The sequence below is a fragment of the Nicotiana tabacum genome, chromosome 5 (assembly GCF_000715075.1).
Source record: "Nicotiana tabacum cultivar K326 chromosome 5, ASM71507v2, whole genome shotgun sequence".
NCBI lineage: Eukaryota > Viridiplantae > Streptophyta > Magnoliopsida > Solanales > Solanaceae > Nicotiana > Nicotiana tabacum.
In genome coordinates, this window is record NC_134084.1 from 93,998,723 (window position 1) to 94,025,829 (window position 27,107).

Consider the following 27,107-nt stretch of genomic DNA (forward strand, 5'->3'; position numbering starts at 1 on the left):
ATGCTGGGGACTTATACAGCCAGAGAGTCACGAATGCAAGAATACCTCGCAAAGGTACGGGAGTTAATAAAGCAATTCCAAACTTGGAAAGTAGTGCAGATCCCAAGGGATGAGAATGTAGAGGCAGATGCTTTAGCTAACCTTGCGTCCGCAACAGACGTGGCAAACAATACAGATGCTTCAGTCATACATCTATTTCATTCCGTTCTTGAACCTGATAAAAACGAGGTAAATTTTAATCATCTAACATGGGATTGGAGAAATGAAATTGTTGCCTTCTTACAGCACGGAACCGTGCCTAATGACAAAGGAAAGGCTTACGCGCTTCGCAAAAAAGCTGCACGATATTGTTTATATCAAGGTAATCTTTATCGAAAGATGTTCGGCGGACCACTAGCAAGGTGTCTCGGTCCCTCTCAAACCGAATATGTCATGAGACAAGTACATGAAGGACATTGTGGGAATCACGCAGGAGGACGGTCACTGGTAAGAACGTTAATTCGCACAGGATATTATTGGCCTAAGATGGAAGAAGAGGCAACCAGTTTCGTGTCCAAATGTGATAAATGTCAAAGGTACGGCAATAATATGCACAGACCAGCTGAGTTACTACATCCTGTTTTAGCCCCTTGGCCCTTTATGAAATGGGGAATGGATATCGTAGGTCCACTTCCATAAGTAAAAGGTCAGGTAAAATTTCTACTTGTACTTACAGATTATTTCACTAAATGGGTAGAAGCAGGGGCATTTAAACAGGTACGAGAAAAAGAAGTTAAAGACTTCATATGGCGAAATATAATATGCCGCTTTGGAGTACCAAAGGAGATCGTGTGTGACAATGGACCACAATTTATTGGAGCACAAGTTACAGAATTTCTTCGAAGTTGGCAGATCAAAAGAATAACATCTACGCCGTATCATCCAGTGGGGAATGGACAAGCAGAATCAACTAACAAAGTTATTATTAATAACTTGAAAAAGAGGTTACAAGATTCAAAAGGTAATTGGCCTGAGGTGTTACCTGGAGTACTATGGGCTTATCGTACAACGACCAAAACAGGCACTGGAGAAACACCATTTTCGATGGTTTATGGTACGGAAGCCTTAATTCCAGTTGAAATAGGTGAGCCAAGCCCACGATACGATCAGGCAACGGAGGAATCTAATAATGAAGAAATGCGGGTTAGCCTAGATTTACTTGAAGGAAGAAGAGAAGCTGCTTTGATAAGAATGGCAGCACAAAAGCAAGTAATAGAACTATATTAAAATAGGAAAGCACGCCTCAGATTTTTCAAAATTGGGGACTTCGTGCTTAAAAAGGTGTTCCAATCTGCAAAAGCTGCTAACTCAGGAAAGCTAAGTCCAACATGGGATGGACCATACAAAGTCCGTGGCATTGCGGGAAAAGGAGCATACCAGTTGGAAACAATGGATGGTAAAATTTTACCCTCACATTGGAATGCTGTCCACTTAAAAAGATATTACTTTTAAGAAAGTACCTACGGTCAGGTATCATCATGTTAAAATTTCTCTATTGGTTTATTAATATTTTACTAACGATTTTAGATGCTAGGCAAAATATCCTAACTCGTGCCAAATGAAGAATCACAACCTGCAAGGCAAAATGGAGTATTCTTAAATTCCTAGCCCAGGATTGCAATTAATCTGATGGAAATACACACGAGTTAGGCAGTCTTAATCTATAATCGCACCGTCGAGTCCCGTATATCTTTCTGTTTCAGGAAAAGGTCCAAAGTAAAAGAAATAAACAAATGCTCGAGGCTTCATACTTCACCGCTCAAACACTTGGGGGACTACATATTATACGCAGATATGTGTAGAAAGAGACAGATACGAGTATCGAAGAAAAATCGGCTACAAAGAAGCAAGTGTTGAGAAAAAGTTACGAAGTCTTCAGCATTCATGAGAACAACAGAGTCATCTCTCAAACTCATAAACAAAGTCACCTCTCAAACCCTTCTTAACATGTAAAGATAGGGTCATGACTATGTACTGAAACAGGTTATGAAGAAAAACCTTGTTTATTTTATGTTATTTACAAATCTGTTACAAGAAAAACAGTTACGAGAAAGTTGTAGATGTATTGTAATACATGTAACAGTCAAACACTTGTTAAAAGTTTATGAATAAAAACTTGCCAAAGTTGTTTCATATAAAACGTGTGTTTTCCTATTACTTTCATCGTATTATAACACCATTATGAAGTTGAGACGTCTTCTTTATTAAGTGTCGATAAAATAAAAGGGCCCTCTTTTATAAGCCTCATGTTAATAAGTCATGAGAAGAATCATAAAGCATTTTCAAAGGATAAAAATGCTAAACTATTCTATAAGTCCTAAATAAGTAAGGTAAAGGCAAGAATAGAACACATTGAAGTACTAACAAAACTTCTTAATATAATTAAAAAGACTAAGTAGAAACTTAGTCAATAAAAGTTTATACAAGTGCCCCATTATGATAACTGGGGACTTTCACCAAAAAATCCCTTAAAAAACTAAGGGATAAAACCATCATTCAATTGAAGGGGTTGTCACGGAAGCTTCAACTTCCACAGACTGGGTTATAGAAGTTTCACCCTCTGAAGCTGGAATAGCAACATTTTCAGCTGAAGCAGGAATTGTAATCCCAATTGCTGTAGTATTCACTTCCTCATTTAAAAGTTCTTCTGTTCCAGGAACTTCAAGTGCAGGAGAAGGAGTATTAGTAGACTGTTGGCTTTTCTCGATGGTATCTATGACTTTGGCCAGTTCAGACTGCAAGTCAAAACCTTCTTGAGCAGCTTCCGTCAAAGCATCACGACGAGAATTCAGGAAAGCCCAACTCACTTCTATGTTAAAATTTTCCTCTAGAAGTCCATATTCCTTTTCCCACATAGCAAGATCGTTTTTTAAAATTTGATATTCAGCTAAATGGGAATCAAGGGAAGCTTCAAGAGAAGCATGAGAATTCTTCAAGGCATGAATCTCGTCAGAAGAAGTCTGTAAGTCAGCCTGAGCTTGAGTCAAGCTTTGCACTAACTCTCCTGCGTATTCTTCCTTTCTAGCCAAAAGTGCCTTCAGCTCTCTAACTTCTTCACTAGCTCTGGATAATTGTTTTGACAAAGAGCATTCCAAAAGCTCTTTGTCTCTTTTCAATTGGCTTGAAGAGGCTTTGACAGTTGCCAGTTCAGAAGTTAAACCACGGTTTTGCTGCTCCAGGAGATTTTTATCTTCTTGCAACTCTTCTATGGTCCCTTGAGCATTTTCGAACTGCTCCTTCCAATTGGTCGCTTCAAGCTGGGCTCCCCTAGCTATTTCCTCAGCCTCGTGGACAGATTTTTCAGACTCACGAGCTTTTCTTTCCAGTAGGGAAATTCTTCTCATTAATTCCGTGCCAATAAGGTTAGCCTACAGAGGTAAGTCATGGAAATGAGAGATTGAAGATAATTTAAAAAAAAAAAACTTGTTGGTAGAAATACCTTCAAAGTAGAATGAACTACGTCATTCATCAAAGTTAAGCAGCTATGGCTCTCCATCTTCTTCTTCTCGATATCTCCAATTAGAGGTTCGAGCCAAACATCGGCTATGCCGGTCTTCCTCAAGAGGCTATGATTGGCAGGAACCTCCAAAGTAACACTTCTCATTGTCATATTTCCGCTGCTAGAACCTGTCTTTGTATGATGAACAGAGGGAAGAGGAGCAGTGGAAGGAATGGAGGGAAAAGATGTATAAACCAACACCGGAGCGGAAGCAGGTGCGGTCGAAGCAGCCAAGGGAACGGATATAGAAGCGGTAGAAATTGGCAAACAAACGGAAGTTGTCAAAACTGGTAAAGAAATACTTACGGCTGGCAGAGGAATGGAGGAAATAGGAACAAATGAGGAAAGAGGAGCTTCATCAAAAATAGGTCCGAGCTCGCCACTCCCGAAACCACTGTCAAAAAGGTGCTGAATTGACTCATTATTATCTCTTGGTTCGGCATCCTCATCAGATTGAATCAAAACAGGCTCGGTGGCGGAGGTACGAGCAGGAGTGTTTTCAATTTCATTATCAATGATTATTCGTCTCCTGGCTCTTGGCCTGGTAATTAGGGAGGTACCCTCCTCTTCTTCTTCAGAACTTTCCTTTGTAGCTTTTCTTTTAGGCAGTAAGGCTCGAGCCTTATCTAAATCCAGAGCAGCATTCGCAGACATGCGAATGGCCATAGCTACTTCAGCCGTCATTCCTCTAATGCCAAATCCTGATTAAAGAATGGATATACATGATTAAAGTTGAGGAAAAAGTGCTTAACATGTAAAACAAAAATTTTTAAAAAAGGGGGGATACCATGTGTTTTGACTTTCCAGCCATGTAAAGAAGAAATTGATTTCCAAGTTCTCTGCTCCCTAGTAGCAATCTTCAAAAGTGAGTCTACCCAACCACGAAAGTTGGGAATAGGTTCCACATCTCCCATGGTTGCTACAAAAAACCAAGAAGGGACGAGGTTAAAAACAACATTCTTTTGAAATTCTCAAAAGTAGGTACGGTAAATAAGAGGAAACCTACGTTCAAAATTCCACTTCTCAGGGAAGGGAATATTTATTTCACCAATCAAGTCCACTGTACGGACAGCAACGTAACGAATATACCATCCATGATCTTTATCATCCTCAGGATTTACCAAAACCTTTTTGCTCCTTGCAGTTAAGGTAAAAACCCCATGGCGTATTAAGTTAGGATGGTATAGATGAATGAGGTGAGAGAAGGTGAAATTGACATTGGCCTTGGAAGATAAATATCTCAAACAAGCCACTGTTCTCCACACCAATGGACCGATTTGGGCCAAACAAATTGTAAAGAAACGACAAAAATCGAGAATAACTGGGTCAATCGGAGGATTGAAACCTAAAGTGAAGGGGTAAGTGTAAACAGAAGAATACCCACTTCTAAAAGAGGAAGTTCTTTGATTTGGGGAAGGAATTGACATTCGGAGACTATCCTTCCAGTTACAATCTCTTCTTATGGTGGGGATTGTAAGTTCGGTTACTATTGTTGGGTAAGTATCGACTCTTTCTAAATTTTTAATTTGTTTTTGAAGAGACGTTTTGTCACTTTCAAAAGACAAATCGCCGGGAACTATATCATCAACTGAGGGTTCTTGAGAAGGATCAAGAATTTCCCTATTCTTAGAAGAAGGGGCTTTGGGATAGAACTCCTTGAAGAAGAACCAGAGGAGCCGCCTCGCGTAGATTCTAACCCTGTTCGAAGCCTACCTCCTCCGCCTCTTCTGTGTCTAACAGGGGCGTTGGGGAATTGATCTAGAATTGAAACTTTTTTACGGTTAGGGTTTGAAGAAGACATTACTAAGAAGGAAGTATGTGCTGAAGATTTGTGAAGAAGACAAAGGAGGACAAAGTTATGTGTAAAATGGGAACCGTCAACTTTTTAAGGGTAATGATGAAAAGCCTATAATAAAGGCAGCTATCACTTCGTAAATAGTGAGAGTGAAGAAGTCTCGAAAAAGAGTATGAATAGTGGAATCAATTAGAAAATGACACATGGGCAGAACATTAAATGGAAAAGACTGATGAGACGTTAGTACTGTCATGAGCATTAATTACGGTAAAAATTCCTTTTACATGAAGATCCACTTCCCAATTATTTAATTGATAAAAAAATGGAAAGTGGGGGGACTATCTGTATTGGGAAAAAACTGAGTTTATATTAAAAGATGATGTGGCATGACACGTGGATTAGTTAAATGGTCAAAGCGCAACAATTGACTAAGAGGCACGGATGGAAACAGCCACGGGAAGAAGAATTTAAATAGGCACGAGACAACGTATAGATACGAGTCTCGTACCAATTTAAATTATCTACAGCCAACGGATAGAAGGCATTGAAAGCAAAGATCTGGTGACAGAAAGGAGTCCAAATTCATTATTAAATACTTGATACGTTATGAAGTCGGTATTTAATAGGAATGATTGTATAACGGCTTATTTAATATCATTTATTACTCATGATTATATCATTAAAGCTGAGGCTTCATTCCTTTACCTAGAATTATCTATAAAAGGAAGAAGTATCATCATTTGTAAGGACACGGAATACTATTGAGAATTTATTGAAATATACATCTATTTGCTTCTTTACCATCGTTCTCAAAAGTATTTTATTTTTGTCTCCTGATTATCAGTAACCCGAATTTCTTTTTAGCTTTGACTAAAGACTCAGATTTTTGGTTAAACAAATTACAGGTGTGTATGATGGAAGCATGAAAGTATTAGAGGATAAGGTACAAGGTTGGTTTCTAGCTCTGTGATTTCCATATTAACGGCTCCATCAAACCTCGAGGAAGAGGTCAATGATGAGACTTATTCCACTTTTTTCACTCCATCATTCTCCTCTCTTCTATTACTGCTTAATGCCTGTGATTTTGACTGTCCTTTGACACACTATGACACTATATATATATATATATATATATATATATATATATATATATATATATATATATATATATGGTAATATATATGCTTATCCTAACCTTTAATTATTTCAGGATTTATTTTACCTAAAGTTGGGGATTAGATTTCATTTATGAAAGTAATTTTGCAACAGCTCAACACGTGATACTCATTAACTAGCAATATGGATACAACACATGCAGGACCAAAGAAAAAAACTTACAACTCAGGGTCTCTAAAATATGTAGGAAAGAAAGCTACCTGAGGAGACGGATAAATGGTAAAGCCATGTTTTTGGCTTCTTGCCAGTCCATCGATAGTTAAGATGCAACATTTGACTGCAGATGAAACTGATTTTAACTTGAGTCCTTGATAGAATGAAACGTTGCCTGTATATTGTCCCATGGAAAAAACATCCTCCTTGACGGTTCAACATTATCAACTAAAATTTTGGTCCATTCTTGTGATGAGATCATATTTAGTACTAAGGATAAAGCATTAAGACTTTTTATGGTTTCTAAATTTGATACAGGGTATATCAAAAAGTGTATCTACGGGATGACACGTTTAGGAATCACCTATGTAAGTGTGAAGTATTAGCCGCTTCAAGGAGAATTTTGCAAGGCCAGTTCTCTACACACTTATGAAACCAGACAGTGTTCATGATTGAAACGAATACAACAATAAGAACCAAAGAAGGTTAAGGGTTGATTGTGTGACTTATGGTTGTCTAGTTATATGTTAAAGTTCGACAATTCAAATATATCAAATCTACCGATTGATCGAGTATATCCAACATAAATTCACTACGGAAAGTTCAAAGGGAAACTTACTTTTCTAGATGCGATTAATCCTTGCTTGTAAATCACATAGTTTTTCATGCATATTTTCGTGATACAACATTCCCCATTCATGTAGGGGATTGTTGGGTTTAAGCTTGTTAGAGCTTAAAATAGAGTGAATGGGAAATGAAGGGAAAAATAAAATTTTTGAATTTACCTCTCTAACAAAGGGACATTGTCCCATATTGGAGGAGGAAACGAGTATTGATGGTTATTGATAACGCCCAACTATGCCTTTTAAAGGACAAAGCGGTCGCTGCAAATATAATCCGGTTTTAAGTCAGGAATCGAATCTTCAGGGAACTAACCTTTCTATTACACTCTTCGGTAATGTTATTATCAACTCAATCAATCTCTAGATGCAAAATTTTTGATCAACAAAGATTGGGTTTTTGTTTAACTACTTCAACTACTATTAAAAACAACAGTAAGCTAAAACAAAGATAATTCAATAGTAAAAAGGTCTAGAGCAGTGATTTTCCCAATTGCTAGTTTAGGTCTTGACTCTTCCGCTATAATCTCGCCGTAATACTCTATGAAGATTAAGAGTTATGGGTTATTATAATTATCTCTCGATCAACTACAATAATTTACTAGAGTATTCTCTCGAACTACTCTAGCTGACAATAGTTATGCAACTCTAAATTATCCCACCAAAGTTTTATTATCTCTAAACCCACTTTTAAGTTCAAGTAATGAATCTCTTCAACTACCCAAAAGTGGTGTTGTTTAACAGCTATCTAACCTAATATTCTTTCTCAAGCAATATAAGATAATTAGACATGATTAATCAAGGGCTCATTCAATTAATCACCATACAAAACGTAGTTGAACAATCATATCATAACTCTGGCTCGATTATAACAACTTGAGTCAAAACTTCAACCAACAATTGGTTCCATCAACCCTAGATAAGTGTTTAGCTACTCATAACAAAATAAGAGAAAACTACTAAATTGTTCATAATGTAAAATTGCAAGAATTAAAAGGAGATAGAAAAACTCTAATGTTTGGTTGATCTTCTCACTCTTGTTCTTGCCTCCAAAAGTAGTTTAAAATTAGCTTAGAATCAAGTTTAGCGAGTTTCTAAAGCTTATAAGGGTTTTACAAAAGTTTCCCCGAAATTACACTTTGGTCCTCAAACTTCTAGCTGCGTGAACAGTGCACCGCAGTCACGACCAACTGCGGTCGACCGCGATGAAAGATCACCTTTCTGCCTCACTTCATTAACCTGCCGCAGTCCACCGCGCTCGTGGTGGCCTTCTTGCCCAGGCTATTTTTTTGCTTCTTTGTGCTCGGGTACTTCTCGAGTGAGTGTTTTCTTCACACTATCGCCTCCAAAACACTCTATGTTGCTTCCTCTCATATAATATTCCCTGTGGCACAAAAGAACACTATTTAGAGCATTTTGTTAGCAATTTATCTATAAAACAACAACAAAGTATGGTCATCTTAAGGTGTAAATGTCAACTATATAGCCTACTATCAGTTATATATACAATTGCACTTCTTCTAGCTCCGAAAGAGTTGAGAAGAAGGCAAGCTTCGCCTCGTTGTCGTCGCTCGCTCGACTTCGGCTTCGGTCAAATGATTTGACTGATTGATTGGACCAAATTTATTTGTTAATAGCCGTTTCTGTAACTCCCATAGATTTCCTTACGAAAATTATGATTTCTCCTTGTTAGAAAAGGGAAAGTTCAAAGAGAAACCTACTTATCCAGATGCGATTAATCCTTGCTTGTAAATTATACAGTTTTTCATGCATATTTCCGTGATATAGTCATTCCCCATTCATGTGGGGGATTGTTGGGTTTAAGCTTGTTAGAACTTAAAATAGAGTGAATGAAAAATGGAGGAATAAATTAAATTTTGAATTTCCCTCTTTGACAAAGATAAATTGTCCCATATTGGAGGAGGAAAAGAGTTTTGATGGGTATATATACAATTGTACTTCTTCTATCTCTTAAAAAGTTGAGAAGAAGGCAAGCTTCGCGCCATCATCATTGACGCTCGGCTTCAGCTTCGGATTTGGTCAAATAATTTGACTTAGTGGACCAAATTTATTTGTTAATAGTCATTTCTGTAACTCCTATAGATTTTCCTTATGAAAATTCTAATTTTGATTTCTCCTTCTTTCTTCTGCATTGTTTTTAACAGAAAGAAAGCAGGAAATATGATTTGCTACTGTCTTTGAGTTCGTTGGTCACTGGAGTTTGAAGTACCAGGGTAATCCGTTCTAATAATCTTAAATCTCGGGTACTAGGAGGAGATTAAGTTCCTCAATGAAACATTGAGAATTAAGTGGGCTCGGATTAATTTCTGTTCTTCCACGTTTCTGATTTTACTTTGTGTCTGGTTTTTTGAATATATTTTCGAATACGGATTACTAACAAAAACATCCTTCTAACCTATGCGTAGCTATAAAAAATATATACATTGCTCAAGCGAAAAGAAGTCCAAGCTGAAATTGTTGGCTGTTAGATCTTCATTACCCGAGAGATAAACACATAAAACAAGAATCGATTAATTTTTACTGTTGGAGTAAAATTACTAAACAACCCAGCATCCACGGCAAAGAACTGGCTAGTCCAAATCACAATATTTGACACGGCAAACTCAGAAAAACTAGAGCTATTTTCATACCAATACATGTGATGGAAGATCATTCAACTAGAGGCAAATGCAAATTCAAGAATCTATATATACCAGTATCTCCAAAGGAATATATACACCATTACCTACAGCTTACAATTATCTTCTTTATAAAGAATTCTTTTCATTAGATATGAAGTTCCTAGTTCTTCTTTTGGCAATTCTTGGATATGGGCTTCTAAAACTACAGCAAGAACACTTGCAGATGAACCTCTGATGCAAAAATATGAGCAATGGATGATTCAATATGGACGCGTATACAAAAACAATGCTGAAAGAGATAGTCGTTTCAAGATATTCAAGGAGAATGCAGAGCGAATTGGAGCTTTTAATGATGCAGCAAAACCGGCCTTACAAGTTGGGAATCAATGCATTTGCAGATTTAACTAATGAGGAATTTAGAGCAGCTCGAAATGGTCTGAAGATTCCATTTTGTGAACCAAAAATTACCTCATTCAGATATAAAAAATGTGACAGCAGTTCCAACAACTATGGATTGGAGAACAAAGGGTGCAGTCACACCAATTAAGGATCAAGGACAATGTGGTAAGTGGTCTAGCCTTACATTTATAATTGCCTTAAAAACGATGGATTTAATTTATGTACACTGAAAATGTAAATAACTTTATGCTATCAATATAACCTAACATGTGTTAGAATATACTATAAGCCATGCGTATTGTTATAGTATTCTTTATGAACAATTATTTATTTACTTGTTTAAATTCAATAAAGTTTCATTTTAAATATCATGTGTTGGTTTGTGCATCCATTGCTTACATAGTAGATGATTTAGTGTATAGAGTTTAGCTTATACACGGAAGATTAAATCATCGGTTCTTGTAAGACATAAAAGTTAATGTTCACAATCTAATGATGGAATTGGACAAATCATCGGAATGATTGTAGCACAAGATTAAATATAATTTATCTTGATTATGAGAATGGTTTAATTCCAACTTCTTGTGCTAATACATTTTGTATGTATTGAACGGATCAAGTAGAGATGCGTATTTTATACTGACTTTATAAAATAATTTCTCTAGTCCATTTAATGTACTTATACTCTTAATCCTGATATAATTATTATTAGCTGTGTATGTCACTTGTTGTTTTGATTTATTAAAAGGCGAGATTCTTTCGCGAGTCAATAAGCCTGGTAAATTGGATAACAATGATATACATTGGCGAAGTAATAATTAGTTGATGGAATCCATGTCTCGATTTTGAGATTGATGATACTCCTTTATGAAAGCTTATAAGTTTTCATGTGTAAACCCGACCAGTGGATTTTGTATCCGACACATGAAATAAGTTAAGTGTAAGTCTAAAGGAAGTAATCAATAAATTAAATAGTCAGTAATTTAATTTGATTGATTAGTATCTGAATCTTAACATGGGGAGTTAAATAAGATTTTATGGAAGAATTTCGAAATTGAACTAAGGAGTGCAATTACGAATTTTTAGTGGAATAATTCGTAAGTTATTATGATGAAAATTAATTTCAGAATTTCGAAATTAATATCATAATAGGAAGCCTTGTTAATTAAATTTTGTGGTCCCTACTATGCCTAAATAATAGAAAATAGTGGAAACTGTTACTTAGTGAGAAAGAAAACGTGGAAACCGTCCCTTAGTGGGAGAAGGAAACCTAACAGGTTTTGAAAACGGTTTTGACCTAAAACGCAATTATATATATATGGATATAAAGGCTGGACGTTTTTGACAAGATTCTGACTACGGTTTCTACTAGAATTTTGCCCACCCAAAATTCTCCATTTTTCGGTTATTGTTTGGGTAACACAGTAGAAGACTGTGGAAATCTGCTGGTGTGTTTTCAACTAAGGAACTGGAGAACGACATAGATTTGTTGTGTTTACGCTTCAAGAGGTAATCCTAAAATCTCCATACGTGCTAGTTGTTTAGATTACACGTGAATAAGATTCTGTTATTGCTTCCGCTGTGGTATATATTCCTACAATTGGTATCAGAGCTTGCTTACTTTATTTTCTATATTACTAGTTCCACTTATTAGTGAGAAGTACATGTAATTATATTTTAGGTGCCACGACACTATCAGTCCACATTATCGTTAATTTGTGGTCCTTTTTTTCTATCACAAACAAACATGGAGCTGTTGGGCATTTTCTGCAATAGCAGCAACAGAGGGGATTACCAAACTCTCAACAGGAAAGTTGATCTCTCTATCAGAACAAGAGTTGGTGGACTGTGACAGAAAGAGTGAAGATCAAGGATGTGAAGGCGGTTACATGGAAGATGCATTCGATTTCATGGTGAAAAACAAAGGCATTACAACTGAAACATCTTACCCATACGAAGCTGCTGACGGAAAATGCAACACAAAAAAGGAGTCTTCACATGTAGCAGATATCAAAGGCTACGAAAAAGTACCCAAAAACAATGAGAAAGCACTCCTCAATGCTGTGGCAAATCAGCCAATTTCAGTGTCTATTGATGCCAGTGACTTTACCTTCCAATTCTACACGAGTGGAGTTTTTACAGGCACGTGTGGAATGGAGTTAGATCATGGTATTACAGCAGTCGGATATGGAAAAGCTGAAGATGGTACTAAATGTTGGTTGATTAAGAATTCTTGGGGTAGTAGTTGGGGTGAAAATGGATATATAAGGATGGAACGTGACATTGATGCTAAAGAAGGGCTATGCGGGATTGCCATGGATGCTTCTTATCCAACTGCTTAAGTATATAGCTAAATCAAAGGCTTAATCTTTATTACTATATGATATGTCAAGTGAAGTGTTAAATTTTTCTTGATTATGTAAATGTGCTAAAGGAGCATGCCTTGTGTGCATATGTTTCATTTTGAAGCTGCTTCAAGCTTCATTATCTGTACATAACTTGTGTTAAAAACTAAATTATGAAATAGATACTCCTAGAGGCGGACCCAAGATTTGAGCATCACGGGGACCACGATATGCTAATAACTATAAATAAAATTCGGCATACAACTCTTTAAAAACTTAATGATTATGATGACTTATCTTCTAAGTATAAGCAAAATGAAGTTCGAAAGAAAGAGAAAGCACCAAACATAGAGGGGTATTTCTTTTCAAAATGGGTACGGGGAGGGAAGGTGTTTGCTTTAAGCTTGTTTCAAACTTTAAAGTTTCTAATTTTTTTCTCAAATAATAAGGGACCAATGATCAAAAGGGTATTCAATAAGTGACCAATTTGTTTTGGGTCACCTATTAAGGAAATACTAAATTCTAGACGAAAATAGTTAGTGTGACTAAACTACCTTTCATATGTTGCACCATAGTTATAGTAGTACTTACTTCTTTTCTCAAATGTGAGGAGTAAATGACTTTTTAGGAATACGTACATAAGGGTAATGTTGGAAAAATAAATTGAATTTTTTCTTGATTATATAAATGGACACTTATTTTGAATCAAAATAAAAAAGTAAATTGGTCACTTATTATGAACCGGAGGGAGTAGTTCTGTTTGTGACACTGTAAATGAGCTAGCCTTTTTTGTTTGACATTCCGAAACTACATTCACCAAAAATCAGGTTAATCGCAGGGCCACTAAATTTTACTCACTATAACAACAAAATTATTTTTAAAATAATAATAATAATTTGTTCCGTTAATGTAACTGAATGTGTGAATTGCTCAAACAGCTAACCGCCATGTCAGTGCGTTGGCACTTTATAAATTCCACCTCAGAAGATAAAGAAATTTCATCGTGTAAAAATGGAGTTTGATTTGTCAATTTTCTAGAACTGAACTTTTAAAGATGTTTTTTTTTAATTGTCTGTTTAGAAATCACAGAAAACAATTCACAGTTAAAATAATTAGAGTATCACATTGAATACCCATATAACATAACCAACTACGGGAATATATCTCAAAATTGGCCACTTAACCCTAGCTTGTACAACAAAATCATATACACAAACTTTAACTTATATTAATATTTTCATTAGGGGAGGGGGCTTAAGTATTTAATTTTGAAATATAAGGGGTGTATCCGTAATCAAGTAAATTAACTAAACTGAAGTCACACATTCAAAACGAAATAAATTAAAAATTCATACATATTAAATTCTATAAAACTTATACAAGAGATTTTAGTTGTGTTTTCATATATAGGTAATTTTAGTTTATAATTCTGAAATATAAGGAACATTACATCTGCAAATAAGTAATCCCTCCGTTCCAATTTATGTGAACCTATTTGACTGGGCACGAAATTTAAGAAAAAATAAAAACTTTTGGAATTTGTGATCCTAAACAAGTGAAAAGGGGGTCCAGAGCACTTGTATGGTTATAAAAAAGCTTCTCATTAATGGTAGAATTGTAAGTTTAAGCTAAATTGCTACCAAATTTAGAAAGGAGTCATTCTTTGGAACGAAGCAAAAAGGAAATAAGTCAGTAATATTATAGGGGTGTTTATTACAAATGTCTAGAACGGTGGAATAGGAAGTTTAATATCCTAATTCTTCCTAAAGTCGGCTTTCTATTGCTTCCCGCCTATAGCCCAAACCTACGTATATAAGTAGCATCAAATCGGCAATATCTTTTCTACATTAAACCCTCAGTAGCTCCTTTGTTGTTCTTCACTTCACCAATTCATTCTTGAAGAGTGTTGTTAGTGTTCAGTTAAAGTATTTCCTTTCTATTTTCAGGCTAATTTCTTCCACTGAAAACAAAAAACATGACTATCATTAGCCATAATTATGGTCCATATCCAGTACTGGGAATCAGGTTTCGACCCACTGATGAAGAGCTTGTTCGCTATCTACTCAAATTCGTCTCTTGCAAGACTTTCTCGTGTGATCATATTCGAGTTGAGGATCTTTACGGGAATAAGAAGCCATGGGATATATTCGAAAACAATTTTCTGGGAGATGATACAAAGGTAAACTATTTCTTTACTAAGTTGAAGAGAACAAAAGCGGATGGTTCAAGGTTCAGTCGAGGGCTGATTGGAGGAGGCTGTTGGAAAGGACTTGACAAAAGTAAACCAGTTTTTAAAGGGTCAAAGTTGGTTGGGTTCAAGAAAAGTTTTCAATATCAAGAAAAAGATAGCTGCACGGAGAGATTAGGTGGCGATCAAGTTAATAATATTGTTTGGAATATGAAAGAGTATAGTCTTGATGACAACATCCTAAAGGTGTTAAGACAACGAAATTCAATTCAGTATGAGGACTTTGTTTTGTGTTGCATTAAGCGTAAATCTGTACATGATCATGATCATGAGGAATTAGGAGATCATATGGTAATAGCGGCCAGTGGAAACAACGTTGTTGCTGTTATGAATGCCATGCTTTTGACAACTCAAGAACATGAACTTGAGTATGTTACAAGTTCTTCAGAGGATCACGGGACAGGTTTTCATGATTTGTGTCCTTCTAATCAATTCTCATCATCTGAACATAATAATGTGTTTCAGTTGCAACAAGACCAAAATATTGAACAATTAGTGAATGTAGAAGCGCAGAATATTGAAGAGATGGCACCTTCAGCTCAAAGTCATGTTGAATATGTTGGAAGATCTTCAGAGGAAGGGACAACTTCAAATCAATTCACATATTCATCTGATAATAATGACTTTCAGTTGCAACAAGATCATAATATTGAATGTGATCATAGGGATACTGTTCCATCAACATTGGCTGAGATGATGGAAAATATTGATCATGTGGATAAGGAAAGTGTACGAGTACATTGGTAGTTTACTAGCAGAAAAATCAAATACTGCAGAATCTCAGTTGCCTATCTGCATTGATGAGCAGAACATCATACGTCCAATGGCTCAAGGAAGTAGTAGTGCTGGATTTGTGTCTGATCAGTGGTCAGTACAGCAAGTGCAGAACATTGAAGAGAGAGCACCTAGCACTTTTACTGATATGTTAACATCATCAGATTATTATGCTGAGCCATCTTTAGTTATAAGCAGCGACGAGTGCTTCACAATGGAGGAATTATTGGGTTCTGATGATGATGTTATTGCAGCAGATCTGAGTTGGCCATCTTTGGATGATCATCTACAGACAAGCTGATGCACATAAGCAAGAGACCAAGAGAAAATAGGAAGCAACTGACAGTAGTCTCTTTTTTTAATTCACTCTATATACTCTGCTTCTTGGTTTTTAAAAATATAGTAGCTAGTTTTGATTAATGTATAATGTAAACAAGATTTGATGAATAATTACTTTTATACATGGATATGAGCTAGTCCTCACTTCATCCACAATAGCAGGCTCCAAATCAAGAAATACAGCTCCAAGCAATATTATGTACTGATAAATTTGAAAATGCTCTGCAGTTGGAAAAGCTACTTAAACATCCCCACTTTGAAAAACTTAACTTACAAGCTTTTTTCGACGTCCATAAACAAAGAAATTCATCCTAACAAAAATTAAATTTGGGAGATCAAAGTTCTCTAGAAATTTAAAACTCACTGAAGCCATCAAGATCATAACTTATGGAGTAAACAAGAGAGTAAACATATTAACCAATGCTTCTATACACCAAGCTTGAAATTTAAAAAACAACCACATTTCTTGTAAAAGTGGTCGATAGAACTAACTCATAACCTCATTACTCTGATCCGCATTTTTATATTCAGTTAAATTTTCATGAAGCAGCTTCATCAATCACAAGGCTTCCATTTCCTCGAGAGAGGAAATGGCATCGATTCATTCCTTTTCCAGCATTTGCTTCATATGTCTCTCAATTTACAGTTTTCTTCCCTTTCTGCTTTAGTCATTTGCTCGGCTGCTTTAAGAGACTCGTTGAGCTTAGCGGCCTCTTGGAGAGCAACATCCCGTTCTTCTTCAGCTTCTCTTATACACGCGATGAAGCTCATTTCTTTCCCATTCCAAGCCACTAGTGACTCCTCCACCTCTAACTTCAATCTGTCCGCTATATTTCTATATAGTTCCGTCTCCTCTTTTGCTTCATCCATAAGCTTTTTATATCTAGCCTTAATGCTCTTGATCATCTCCTTCAGATTTCCAGCCTCCTTTTTCACTTGTCCGAGTTCTAATTGTGTAGCACTAAGTTTCTCTTTGGCCTCACATGCTTCCGAAGCAACTTCCTTCAATGCTAACGCTAAATCATCTAACGCCTTTCTGCTCTTTTCTTCTGCCTCATTTGCCAACTTCATTTCATTTTTCAGCAAGCTCATCTCATCATTTAAAGCCTTGGCCTTTGATGATGCCGCCTTCTCGTTCTCTTTTGCCAATTCAAGTTCATACTTGATATTTTCCATTTCCTCATTGCAAGAATGATCAAGATACCTTCCATTTTCCTTGAAAGTAGTGTCTAAAAATTCAATCTTTTCATGAAGAGAAGCAATCTCGAGCTTGGATTCTTCGAGTTCAATCTTGATTTGTTCAAACTGTCTTGTCTTTGACAACCAAGCATCAAATATTTTGGACTCTGATAACTTCCTGTTCTCCAATTCATCTTCTAATTCTTGAATCCTTCTTCTAAAATCAGACAACCAATCTGTTACGCAAATCTTGAATGCTTTTACATGACTAAATCCTTCTTTCACTTTCCCTAAATTTGTATCTTTCTCTAGTAACTTGAGCTCACATTGCCTCGCCTTTTCGAGCTCCAACTTCAAAGACTTGATATTCTTATCTTTTATCTTCAATTCTTCTTGTTTGTGAGTAAGCAACTCCATCAAAGTCCTAACTTCTGCATAAAGTTCTCTTGATTTCCTTGGCGATAATCCATCGGTCGCCTTCACATTGGTCTCATAGGCTACATGTTTCATCTCACTAAGTTCATCAATGGCTCTGCTCTTTTCTTCTTCAACAAAACTTAATTGCTCTCTTGTCTCTCTCAGCTCCTCCTCAAGTTTCCTCGTTTGCTCTTGCACGATCAAAAATCTATTGATCCCATTCTACACAAACAAAAAATAAATATAACAAATAAAATTTAATATTTTTGGACAAAACTTATTATCCATATCCACCAAAAAATCACTTCCCAAAAAGGAAAAAAATCAAGATTTATTTGCATAATTCCTTATAATGCGCTTGAATAAAAAAATGAACTACTCCCTCCATACAAAAGAATCAGGGTTTTGATGTATGAAAGTCGAACCATCTAAGTTTTGTGTCAACTTGATACAACTACAATTACACCACAATCCCATTTTTATATCAATTTTCGCTATCAATTTCTCCATTTTTATGAATTAAATATCAATTCTTTGATATAACATTCGCCTATTGAGAACCTAAATAAAAAATAAACCATTACTTTATAGTTGGAGCATCAAACATGACATAAAAAGGTTTTAATACCTCGGACGAATGCTTAATAGTGGGTTTTCGTTCAAGAGAAACAAGGGCATCTGAATCAATTTGTGATCCCATAGCATCACATCTGCAAAGCTTGGATGCAGAAATTGTTCTTGAAAAGATAGAAGCATGTCTCCTCTTTCCAGGCTCAATAATGGATCCAGCTCTACAAATCCTCCAAAAACATAAAAAATTCAGTCTTTAAACAAGATACAATAGAAAAACATGCATGAATATTCACAACTTCAGGACATCAAAAGCAACAAATGAAATCCAAGAACACAACTTTAATCCAATAAAATTGTCACCCTATATAAATGAGACGAGTACAAATTATAGGAGATCATGGTCTGTCTAAGTCTTGGTGGATAAATTCTAGTACATTTGGCTGGTGGGAGGTATCAGGTATCTGCTCCGACATCACCACTACAAAAAAACGAAAAGCAAAAATGAGACAAATATGTCATGAATATAGCAGCAAATAAGAAGCACCTTGACTTAGAACGTAACATCATCTGTATGCGTTTGGAATCAATATTCATTTAGTGTGTATATTGCACAGTGGTGGTGGTCTGATGGGTTGAGGGAGACACTACGTATATGATAAAGTTGGGAGTTGGCTGGTTTTATTTGCAATTGTGATCGACAAAAATCTCCAGAAACTGCAACAAATAAATAACAGTAAAAGTTGAAAGACAATGAAGAATGACTTTCATAGGACTGATAGATGATATATATGTTATTGACAAAAATGCCTGGTTTGAATTCAATACACAATTTAATTACATGAATTGTTTTTCAATTTTTAATTGTAACCTAAACCCTTTGTTTTCAAATGTAACATCAAACTGCCTTTTGTAGATTTTGTGTAATAAGTTCACATTAATACTTGCAAAGGAACCGTTTCAATCTTATATATCTAAGTTTGTTAAGATATAATTAAATAAATAAATGTATCACCTTTCTAACAGCTTAAAGATGATGGCATCACACATCCTAACAAGATACTCATCTATATATATCTATAAAGCAGGGGCTAAGGGAGGTGAGGTGCCACTCTCATCGTTCATCTTTCGCATTTATCCCTGTTGTCAAATTTTTCCCTTTTTCCTTTAACAAATGATTTATAAAAAAAATAAAAAAGGCAGTTCAACAGTCGCTACTTTTCTTTACAAATGAATCTGTCATTTCTTTTAAGAAAGAATTACAAGAAAATATATTTGGCTTCACAACAAAAAATGGCCCATATTTTTAAGTTTTACCCGACCTAGCCCATATTGTACATATTTTGAAAGCACTAGTAAATTCAAAATCTGTTTTCTTACCATCATTGCTTCTAAAAGCTATAGAGTTAAATTTATGTTCTCACAAACATTGCTTTCACTCTCTTTTCTTCTCACATCTTCTACATATGCTTCAAGGGGCCGTCTGCCATTACTGCATCTCCCCTGTGTCACCTAGTTGCAATGTAAGAAAATTGAAGATTCAACATTCCACCATTGAAGGCCATTCAAAGCTTGGCTTTCAAAAAAAAAGATTTTTTGAGTTTGTTAGTTGTTTGGATTGGTGTTGTTCCAATTGATTGAAAATATCAAAAGGAGTTCAAAATTTAAATTTGAAGTGATTTGGAGTAGATTTGAGCAAGATTTGAGTTAAATTTCAAAAAAAACGCAAGGAAGAAGACGAAGTCAGTTTTTTGTATAATTATGTATAATCTTGTATAAACACATCTTATACACCATTATACATCTTTATACAAGCGTCTGCAGACGAACTTCTTCCACGATTTGCAGTTGCAATTCTTGTTCAAAATTAGTCCAAATCTCCATTAAATGACTTCAAATTTTATATACAACCTCTTTATACTATTTCTAAAAATTCTAAATAATACTCACTCCAAATTTCTCACAAAATCAAATTTGAAATCTAAACCCACATGTTTAAGCTTGTTAAAAATCTAATTTTCACCATCCAAATGGATTTTGTTTGTTGAACTAATATTTGGGTTACTGTGATGACCCAAAAGGTCATCACTTGTTTTAAAAATAAATTCTGTGTTCCGAGGCCTTAAAAACCTCTTTCAGCATCACCTCGATTTACTTGCGCAGTCCGGGCGCATAGCCGGAAAGCTATTATGTGGAAATCTCTGAAAATGATGAATTTTGACTTTAAAATGAATTTAAGTTGACTTCGGTCAATATTTTGGGTAAATGGACCCCAACCCATGATTTGACGGTCCCGTAGGGTCCGTAAAAAAATATGGGACTTGGACATATGCTCGGAATCGAATTTAGAGGTCCCAAGCCCGAGAAATGAATTTTTAAAGAAAATCATTTTCTGGAATATTTATAAGTTTTTGAAAATGAAATGTGTTTAAAACTTGATGGTATCGGGCCCATATTTTTGTTCCGAAGCCCGATAAAGGTCTTATATGTGATTTAAGATGAATCCGTGAAATTTGGTAAGAAACGGAAGTCGTTTGAGGTGATTCGGACCCGTAGTTGTGAAGATTGATGCTTTGAAAGTTTTGAGATTTTTCTTAGATTTCTATGCTAAATTCGTTGTTTAAGAGGTTATTTTGGCGATTTGATCGCACAGATAAGTTCATATGATGTTTTTGAGTTAATATGCATGTTTGGTTTTTGAGCACCGAGGGCTCGGGTGAGTTTCGAATGGGTTTCAGAAGGTTTTGAACTTAAGAAAAATTGCAGGTTTTTGCTGTCTCAGGTGCACAGAGGGTTTGTTCTTCGCATTCGCGTGGTTCCACTCGCGAACGCGTAAGGCAATTTCCTCAGGTGCCAGTTTTTTCTTCGCGAATGCGGAGCTTGGAACGCGAACGCGAGGCTGTGAGGGGAGTACCCTTCGCGAATGCGTCTAGGCACTCGCGAACGCATAAGGTTAAAGGTCGGGGGGTTTTCACATTTGATATACGCGAATACGGCCATCTGACCGCGAACGCGAAGGCTCTAGGAGCTGAAGCTCCGTGAACGTGAGTCGTCGAACGCGATGATCAGCTGGACCTGACCCATCGCGAACGCGACAGGCCTATTGCGAACGCGATGAAGGCCTGCTCTGCAATTTTTCATAAGTTCAAAACCTTCCGAAACTCACGCGGGCCCTTCGGGGCTCCAAACCAGACATATATACTAACTCAAAAATATCATATGAACTTATCCATGCGATCAAATCGCCAAAATAACCTCTTAAACAACAAATTTAGCATAGAAATCTAAGAAAAATCTCAAAACTTTCATAGTATCAATCTTCACAACTACGGGTACGAATCACCTCAAACGACTTCCGTTTCTTACCAAATTTCACGGACTCATATTAAATCACATATAAGACATGTACTGAGCTCCGAAACTAAAATACGGGCCCGATACCATCAAGATTTAAACACATTTCATTTCCAAAAACTCATAAATATTCCAGAAAATAATTTTCTTTAAAAATTTATTTCTCCGGCTTGGGACCTCGGAATTCGATTCCGGGCAAATGCCCAAGTCCCACATTTTCCTACGGACCCTCCGGGACCGTCAAATCACAGGTCCAAGTCCGTTTACCCAAAATATTTCGAGGTAAGTGTTTGGTCTAACCTTAGCTTGAGGGATTAGAAGTCGTGTCTTATTTGCTATATGGTAGCTGTGGAGTACGACGTATAGGCATGGTGACAAGTATCTATACTTCAGTGTCAAGCATGCCCGTGAGTCTTGTATTGTAATAGTTATGACACGTTGTGATTTATTGCGCTTCATATGAGGATTATCATTATTGTTCCCTTGCCGGGATGTTATTATCATTATTGTTCCCTTGCCGGAATGTTATTGTCATATTATTGTTCCCTTGCCGGGATGTTTGTTTTGATATTATTATTCCCTTGCCGGGATGTTATTGTAATATTATTATTCCCTTGCCGGGATGTTATTGTAATATTATTATTCCCATGCCGGGATGTTGTTATATTGCTATTGTTCCCTTGCCGGGATTCCTTTATGATTGGTGTTGATAAATGAAATGGGAGCGTGTTGCACGCCGGCAACGGTAATATATGAAATGGGAGCGGGTTGCACGCCTGCAACAGTAGTATATGAAATGGGAGCGGGTTGCATTCCTGCAACGGTATCATATGAAATGGGATCGGGTTGCACGCTTGCAACGGTATTACATGTGTACATGTTCTTCTATTTCCTTATCTTTGCTGGTGATTGATTTATGGCATTCCTTATATTTCTCTATTGTCGTTCTGTTGTTACCTGTTACTCCCCGCAGCATGTTTCCCCCGCCCAACTTTAGTTGTAATTATCTGCTTCTATTTCCTCTGTATATGATTTAACTACACAGGTTTATTTGGTAGTCTGGTCCTAGCCTCGTCACTACTTCGCCGAGGTTAGGCTAGGCATTTACCAACACATAGGGTCGGTTGTGCTGATATTACACTTTGCACTGTGTGCAGATACTGATACCGGAGCATTTGGACCGCAGTGAGGGTGCTGTCTTCAGTCCACGTAGGTGACCCGAGGTAGTCCTGCAGATGTCTGCGGGCCTTGGCGTCTCCTCCTATATTTTCTCTTACTATTTTTACTTATTCAGAGACAGACTTATGTATTTCATTCAGACCTTGTTTGTAGTATTCTTAGACTGTCTGTGAAGCTGTGACTCTAGTTCTGTGTAGTCTTGTTTAAACAGTTGTATTGGATATACTTAGTAGTTTTATTGTTTTTCTTTCGCTTGTCATAAATTCCACTGTCTTTAAATTATTGCTTTTAATTGTTAAAGGATTTAAAATGGGAAAAAGGCAAATTGTCCAAACAGTCGACTTGCCTAGCTCACATTAGTAGGCATCATCATGACTCCCGAAGGTGGGAAATTCGGGCCCTGACAGGTTGGTATTAGAGATCTAGGTTACATGAGCCTCACAGTTCATAGACAAGCTTAGTAGAGTCTGAGGGATCGGTATGGAGACGTCGGTATTTATCCCCCAAAGGCTACAGAGTTAGGAAAAAACTTCACATTTATTCCTTTCTGTCGTGCGGTTTGGTTTCTCAATGCTAATTAAATTTCTACTCTGTTCTTTCGCAGATGGCGAGAACACGCGCTTCCTCATCCACTGACCAACAGCCCGAGCCCCCAACAGCAGCTCCTACGAGGGGAAAAGCTTAGCCCAGAGCAGCAGCACCAGTGGTGGAGCCTCAGGTTGACTTTGATGATGAGGTTCCGGCCCAGATAGTTCTGGTTGGCCCAGTTCAGGACCCATAGGGGTTTATTGCTACCCCGGTACTCCAAGATGCTCTGGTCCGTCTAGTGGGCCTTATGGAGAGTGTCACCCAGGCAGGCTTGCTTCCTGTAGCACCAGCCACCTCTCAGGCTAGAGGAGGAGCCCAAACTCCTGCTACTCACACTCTGGAGCAGATGGCTCCCCAGTTTCAAACTCCAGCAGCTCAGCCAGTTGGAGCAGTTTAGCCGGGTGTGGTAGCTCAGACCGGTGACGGAGCAGCTATGTCTTCCGACGCTTTGTGGAGATTGGACAGGTTCACCAAGATCTTCACTACTACTTTCAGCGGTGCATCTTCTGAGGATCTCCAGGATTATCTAGACAACTATCATGAGGTTCTTAGGAACATGGGGATAGTGGAGACCAATGGGGTCGACTTTGCTACTTTTCGCTTGTCTGGATCCGCCAAGACTTGGTGGAGAGATTATTGTTTGGATAGGACAGCCGGATCACCAGCTTTGACTTGAGAGCAGTTTACCCAGCTATTTCTGGAGAAAGTTTCTCCCTATCACTCAGCGAGAGATCTATCGGAAGCAGTTTGAGCTTCTCCAGCAAGGTTCTATGATCGTTACTTAGTATGAGACCAGATTCATCAACTTGGCTCGTCATGCTCTTATCATACTTCCCACCGAGAGAGAGAGAGAGGGTGAGGAGGTACATTGAGGGACTTATTCAGCCGATTCGACTTCAGATGGATGGGGAGATAGGGAATGAGATTTCTTTTTAGGAGGCGGTCAATGTAGCCAGGAGAGTGGAGATGGTTCTATCGCAGGGAGGTGGTCAGGGGTCCGACAAGATGCCTCGTCATTCAGGAAGATTCAGTGGCGCCTTGTCTGGAGGTAGGGATTCATATGGTAGAGGCCATCCTCCTAGGCTTTTTCAGTCAGCACTTCAGGGTTCTCACGGTGCTTCAGGTGGCCGTGGTTCTCATATGCAATATTCTGATCGGTAGTCCTACAGTGCACCACCAGCTCATATCAGTGCACCGCCACTTTAGAGTTTTTAGGGTCGTCATCCCCAACAGCCGAGGGCTTGTTTTACTTGTGGTGACACGAGGCACATTGCTAGATATTGCCCTCGAGCACCGAGCAGCTCTCAGTCACAGTATTAGGGTTCCTGTGCTATAGTTCAGGCACCAGGTGTTCCACCGCCCGCTCCGCTAGCTAGGGGTGGGGGTAGAGGTGCTAGAGGTGGAGGTAGAGGTATTAGAGGTGGAGGTCAAGCAGCTAGAGGTGGAGGCCAACCAGCAACAGGTCATCCTAGAGATGTAGTTCAGGGTGGTAGGGCCCAGCCCCAATATTATGCTCTTCCGGCCAAGCCTGAGGTTGTGGCTTCCGATGTAGCTATCACATGTACAGTTCTGGTTTGTAGTAGGGATGCTTCAGTGCTATTTGATCCAGGGTCTACATACTCTTATGTGTCATCTTATTTTGCGCCGTATCTGGTCATGCCTAGCGATTCTTTGAGTGCTCCTATTTATGTGTCTACGCCGGTGGGTGATTCTACTATAGTAGATCGTGTTCATCGCTCTTGTGTAGTTGTGATTGGGAGTCTTGAGACCCGAGTAGACTTATTACTGCTGGGCATGGTTGATTTCGATGTCATATTGGGGATGGACTGGTTATCACCTTACCACGCTATCTTGGACTATCATGCCAAGACTCCGACCTTAGCCTTGCTGGGTTTACCTTGTTTAGAGTGGAGAGGGACTCCTAGTCATTCTACCCGTAGTGTTATCTCTTATATGAAGGCTCGGCATATGGTCAAAAAGGGGTGTTTGGCCTATTTGGCATATGTTCGTGATTCGAGTACCGAGGTTCCTTCTATTGATTCTGTGCCTATTATTCGTGAGTTCCCTGAGGTATTTCCTTCAGACCTGCCAGGTATGCCACCCGATAGGGATATTGACTTCTGCATTGATTTGGCTCCGAGCACTCAGCCTATTTCTATTCCACTGTATCGTATGGCCCCGCCTGAGTTGAAAGAGCAATTGCAAGACTTGCTTGAAAAAGGTTTCATTAGACCTAGTGTCTCGCCTTGGGGTGCGCCGGTGTTGTTTGTTAAAAAGAAGGACGGATCAATGAGAATATGCAAAGCTTGCCGGCAGTTGAACAAGGTTACAATCAAGAATAAGTATCCATTGCCGAGGATTGATGATTTGTTTGATCAGCTTCAGGGTGCCAAGGTATTTTTGAAGAGTGACTTGAGATCTGGCTACCATCAGTTGAGGATTAGGGCATCTGATGTCCCTAAGACAGCTTTCCGCACTCGGTACGGGCATTATGAGTTCTTGGTGATGTCATTCGGGTTTACAAATTCCCCAGCAACTTTTATGGATTTGATGAATCGAGTATTCAGGACTTACTTGGATTCGTTCGTGATAGTCTTCATTGATGATATTTTGATCTATTCCCATAGCCGGGAGGAGAATGAGCAGCATCTTAGGGTGGTTCTTCAGACTTTGAGGGATAGTCAATTGTATGCCAAGTTTTTGAAGTGTGTGTTCTGGTTGAGTTCAGTTGCATTCCTGGGTCATGTTGTATCAGCAGAGGGTATTCAGGTTGATCCGAAGAAGATTGAGGCAGTTAAGAACTGGCCTAGACCAGCATCAGCTACAGAGGTTCGGAGTTTCTTGGGATTGGCAGGCTATTATCGTCGGTTTGTGGAGGGGTTTTCGTCTATTGCAGCCCCGATGACCAGGTTGAACCAGAAGGGTGCCCAGTTCAGATGGTCAGACGAGTGTGAGGCGAGCTTTCAGAAGCTCAAGATAGTTTTGACTACGACACCAGTGTTGGTTTTGCCCACAGGTTCAGGGCCTTATACAGTTTATTGTGATGCATCTCGTATTGGACTTGGTGCGGTGTTGATGCAGGATGGCAAGGTCATTGTCTATGTTTCGCGGCAGTTGAAGATTTATGAGAAGAACTATCTGGTTCATTATTTGGAGTTGGAAACCATTTTTCACGCGTCGAAGATTTGGAGGCATTATCTGTATGGCGTGACATGTGAGGTGTTCACAGATCACAAGAGTCTGCAGTACTTGTTCAAGCAGAAAGAGCTAAATTTGAGGCAGAGAAGGTGGTTGGAGCTGTTGAAAGACTATGATATCACCATCTTATATCATCCGGGAAAGGCCAATGTGGTGGCCGATGCTTCGAGTAGGAAGTCAACCAGTATGGGCAGTCTTGCTTATATTTCGGTCGGTGAGAGACCGCTTGCTTTGGATGTTCAGGCTTTGGCCAATCAGTTCGTGAGGTTGGATGTTTTTGAGTCCAGCCGTGTATTAACTTGCACCATTGCTCGTTCTTCATTATTGGAGCATATCCGAGATCGGCAGTATGATGATCCTCATTTGTGTGTCCTTAGAGAAACGGTGCAGCACGGAGGTGCCAAGTATGTTACCTTAGGAGATGATGGAGTTCTGAGATTGCAGGGTTGAGTTTATGTGCCGAATGTAGATGGATTCCAAGAGTTGATTTTAGAGGAGGCCCGTTGTTCCCATTACTCTATTCATCCGGGCGCCGCTAAGATGTATCAGGATTTGCGGCAGCATTATTGGTGGCTGAGAATGAAGAAGGGAAT

General features: G+C 38.1%; 1 long non-coding RNA gene and 1 pseudogene across 1 annotated transcript; one reads left to right on the forward strand and one right to left on the reverse strand.

Moving 5' to 3' along the window:
- Positions 1-4,217: 4,217 nt before the first annotated feature.
- On the reverse strand, positions 4,218-4,566 carry LOC142180625 (uncharacterized). The gene is made up of 3 exons (XR_012709244.1): positions 4,545-4,566; positions 4,326-4,457; positions 4,218-4,239 (listed from the first exon to the last, which is right to left on the reverse strand). It is a non-coding gene; the product is annotated as an uncharacterized LOC142180625 (long non-coding RNA).
- Positions 4,567-9,970: 5,404 nt separating this feature from the next.
- LOC107818586 (senescence-specific cysteine protease SAG39-like) lies at positions 9,971-12,872 on the forward strand (annotated as a pseudogene).
- Positions 12,873-27,107: the final 14,235 nt, after the last annotated feature.